This window comes from Stenella coeruleoalba (genome assembly GCF_951394435.1).
Source record: "Stenella coeruleoalba genome assembly, chromosome: 18".
NCBI classification, from domain to species: domain Eukaryota; kingdom Metazoa; phylum Chordata; class Mammalia; order Artiodactyla; family Delphinidae; genus Stenella; species Stenella coeruleoalba.
In genome coordinates, this window is record NC_137164.1 from 1,583,151 (window position 1) to 1,588,105 (window position 4,955).

The window sequence follows — 4,955 nt, forward strand, 5'->3', positions numbered from 1 at the left end:
ATGGCCCTAGTGTCCTAAAGGCGACAATCGCTTTTGTGCCCATGTTATTGTAAACTGATGCATACCGTTCATGACACTGAGTGTCCACTCTTCAGACTGCTTGTTCCATAGCTTATCCCAGAGGATTAAAGATAAACTGGGTCTCAAACTTTTATTCTGTGTCTGTAATATTTTCTCTCTCATAAGTTACTTCCTCCCTCATTGTAACTTCACGGTTGGAAAATATAAGGGTTGGTATATATTCTACTTGTCTAAATGTATCGCAGAATATACCAAAGCTAAACGATAACTGTGCTTTTATTTTAGTCGATCTCCAGAACAACAGGACTCGTATCAAACATTGTACTGGTTTAGAATTCTCAAAAAGGAAAAAGAAAAAAAAAAAAAGCTTACTTGGCCCAGATTTTTCTTTGTTTTTAGGGGACAAGAATCAGAGTCAGAACAACAGGGTAATTCTTATAAACTTTTTATTTGTGCACTTGGCTCTCAAATATGAAGTTACACAAGTACCATAGGGGTTATTGTAACACCTTTTATAGAAAATTGCTCTCGGTGTGACCTGTCATAATACCTGGTGAAAGCACCCTTCAAGTAAAACTTGCAAAATGCAACATAACTCTCCATCGATCATGACAATGAGGGGGAAAGTATATATTTGTTGACTGTGTTTTGTTTTTTAAAATGGTCTTCACAAGCACTCGATTTTTTTAGAGGGGAGGTTACTCTATAGGTTATCTTTTACAAGGCTTTTATGACATTGGATGCTGAACAGCATAAGAATACATATTTGTTTAGTAGCAATAATTTTGAAACTTGCCCTTGGGCAAGGGAGACTATTTCTTACTATATACTAAGGAGAAAAGAGCCAAATTCTTAAAGCAATATTTAAGAAAAAGAAATTTATAACAAATTCTCATACCACCTATAACACTTTCTGGCCATTTGTGTGGGAAATGGAAAGTGACAGTTAAAAAATGTGTTGGGATTTATGTAACTAATTTTAAAATTTAATATTCCAACTTTGTTTTGCTCTGATGCACATTCTCTGTGAAAAATAAAAGTGTGCCACTGGTGGGTCAAAGCTGTTTCGAAGTAGAGGCACATGGCTGGTTGTCCTGAGCGCGGGGGCCCGTCTCTGGTCCAAAGGGCAGAATGGACAGGGCCTCCTGTGAATGTGCATTAAAGAAAAACTAAGTCCAACATTCGGAATTAAGAAATATGCTGGGCGGGGGGGAGGGGACAGAAGCAATGTAAAATAGCTGATTTGTGGTAAAAGTCAGAATGTCCTCTTCATTTATTTTCTTGTTTCTTTTTTTTTAAAACTTTCTTAACGGAAACTGCATTTAATTCCAAGAGGTAGTATTCTTATTTATTATTTAACCCTTTGCTGCTGCTAAAATGTGCACATATTCAGGCTTTAGTTTTTCCAAAAGGCATTTAATCTTGTTGACTGAAAAACATTAAACATCTGATCACAGGGAAGAATCAAGTTTCTAGGATGTCAGAGGTACAATATTTAGCACCGAAGAAATTGATTTTAGGAAATAGCCAAAAGTAATCTTAAAGTAGCATGAGATGCTAGATTAATCAACCTAAAAGAAAGAAAACGATTTGTGAAAAAGACTAAACTCTCCAAGCATTCCTAGAAAATGCTACTTTAACGTCGACTTTTGGAGTTATTTTGTTTTGGTTACTTTTTTTTTTTAAAAAAAGAAAAACAAAATGTTATATGCTTTTGGCAATTGATATGATAAACTGTAATGGTCTGTAAATAAATAAATACTGACTTATGCAATTTCTGTCCATAAGTGTTCTGGGAGAGTAGATGGCTCAGGGTTTTGTTGCGGGCGCTGTCCTGCTGGGCTGCAGAGCGAGTCGCCCCCAGCTCCTGGCTTTGCAACTGGTTCTTGTCATAAGGGACCCAAGGCTGTGGCTGGCTGCTCAAACCTCTGTGGAATGATGGGTCCAGTTTTCACAAACACAAGCCCGGCCAGCCAAACCGCTATGTCGTTTGTGCCAACACTGCACCTTGGTCACAGACTTAACAGGCACGGACTGACCCACCCCCCCATCTGTCATGAGAATGTCCCCAGGCGGTGCCGACGTGCCAGGTCACCTTGGGGCACCTGTCCCTGCCAGGTCCTGTTCTGTGGATAAGTGGACGGCTTCCGTTTATGGTTTTCATTCGATTTCATCTCATTAACACAACATTGTGTTATTTACTTGATAATCTGTAATTGTATGTAAATACATAAAGGATTATGTAATTTGTGTAAATACATAATTACAGACTTTGGAAAACTGGTATTTTTTACTTGATGTCCATGTTGGAGCTGCTTCCGATTCTGTGCCTACGTGAACCGATGGAATTTTAAAAACACGATCTCCTTGCTGTTACAGCTGTTGCGTGTGTGTTGAGGGACGAGGGGGTGTGTGGCGATGATGGGGGGGAAGAGACGCATCCGGATGTCCTTTCTTTTCTGTAAGCGTTAGATGAGGGAGCGCGGAAGCTTCTGGGATAAAAGATTGATGAACTTGCATCAAGCAAAACGCAGTGTGTACGCACGTTGACGTGGATGGTGAGTGGACAGAGGCATATTGTCCGAGGTCAAATTCTGTTTGCTGCATCGTTTGACCTCGAAATGTGCCGGATTTAGATCCACTGTTTGTGGTCACTTGCATGAAAGAGCAATGAAGCGGCGGGGGTCGGGGAATACGCCAGATGGATTCAAAAGATGCGTTCGCCAAGCCCCTGTGTCTGCGTGTGCGTGTGCGTGTGTGTGTGTGTGTGTGTGTGAGATACACGCGACGTAATACCCACGGGCATCCATAGACATTTCACATTTGAAAATTGATACTTTATTGTTGCAGGTGGGGTGGGAGGAATTACGTGTCGGTCAGTAAGTAGCCCTGCGTTCCAGGCTTTGGGTGTGGAGGGCGGGCCTGACTGCGGGCGAGAGCCGCGCCCCACGTGGCTCCCCGCTCTACCTGCCCCGCCCCTTGGCAGCCGCCTCCCTTAGGTCTTCAGAAGAATTTTTCTTGTGACGTCTTCTTCACCGGGGGGAGCGTGCAGAAATGAGAAACGGCCTCTTCTATAATTTTCTCTGGAAAGAAATGATGACGAGTGTTCTTCACGTGTGTGTGTGTTCTACGTCTCGGCGCTGCACCAGCTCGTACTCGGCAGGTTCGTGGACGCCGGCTGTAAGGTCGGACGGTGTTGTGAGGGCCACCAGTGAGGCAAAGAAAACACCGAGGAGAGGCCTCTTTGCTACTTTGGTTGGTCGTCAAAGAGAAAATTCATACTTAGGTTTCTCATTTCTCTCCAACTCTATTCCGGCATATATCTTGGAAAACATTTTTAAAACAACTTTAATGAAAACGAGTTGTAGGCATCCCTGATATCTCAGTACCTCTTGGCCAGATGTGCTAGTAACTGGCTCTTGTTTTTTCCCATCCCCTTCTGAAGATGCTTCTGTTTGCGGTTTTGGTGATGATTCCTGTTGTCATTAGTGGACTTAGCTGGGAACATTTGATCCTGGGAACGAAAGAGTTAAAAGACAACGTGTAAAGGGGACATTCAGAGCTGAGCATCTGAGTCTGCCCTCCGCACACAGTGGAAGCGCAAGTATTACTGACAACGTTCACGGCCCGGCTTGCAGAAACTTATCGGAAACACACTCACGCAGGCTTTTTCCTAAGCATTTTGTGGGATGTGGCAAAGCATTCTGTAAACTCCACCCGGCTGTCGCCTCTCGCTTCTAGTGTCTGCGGGTGTACAGGGTTGGTCCATGACAGCTTTGGGAGATTTCTGTTTCTGATTCATAAAAAGAGGGCTTTTCCTAGTCCATGAAGATGTTAGCATTATAGCTGCTCTTTCAGAAGGAAGCGGTACTCCGAACATCTCTTCGCTCCATGGCTGACCAAATCCTGCCCCCTCCCTCCCTTCCTGTTTTTCTTTTCCTCACTCCTTCCCTCCTTCCTTTGTCATATTGTGGAGCTGGCATCAGCAGCAAAAGGACAGGCATGGTCTCTGATGGTACACGGAACTTAAACCACAGGCATCCTGAGGTGGTGTGAGGGACCCTGGGATGGGAGGGTACCGGGGGCCGTGGGACATCCGTGCATCCCATATGGACTTTTGAGGGCCTGAGGTCGTCATGTCTGAGCTGAGATGCGAAAGAGCAGGAGCTACAAGAGAGAGAGCTTATAGTCAACTGGCTTTCTAACCGTGTCAAGATTAAGTGCTTTGTTCTTGGAGAATCTGGGCTCATTGGATCTTTTACTGACGTTTCCTGGGTGCCTGTGATGGACCCTGAGGATATGAAAAGTGCTGGCTGATTGGCCAGCATCGGTCGTGGCTTTGGTTCCTGGAGATGAAGGGGACCAGTCTTTAGTCAGACCATCTCTGCTGCCCTGTGCCTACCGGGGCCACGCTCAGAATGCTCTTTGGCTACTTTCGATTGCTATTCAGAGGAAGGTGACTCTGTTGGTTTTTGTTAATATTACTCGCTTTAATTTTCCCCTTCCACATTTACCTCATGTCACAGGCAAAATTCACAACAGACTAGAAGTGAAAATATAGGGTAACAAAAGAGGTGAAAATATAATCTTTAAAATACCCACTTCATTCCTTCAATAAATATGTACTGAGCAGCTGCTATATGACATGGAACAGTGCTAAGGATATTGTAGAGGAAAAAAAGACAATATTTTGATCTTGCTACTTAATACCAGGCTGGGTTCTATGTCAATTGTTATATCAACTTGCAGGTTAAGATACTGTAGGACTGGGATGCCCACGTTATAAGGCAATTAGGATAATGTTGACAATTTTCCATGGACTTCACCTGTCTTCAGCTATGTATTCAATTTACATGAATATATAAGAACCCAGTTAGGTGCAGACCCATTCAAGTCCTATTGTTTTAAGTAGGACAGTGTTTTCTATTTTGTTT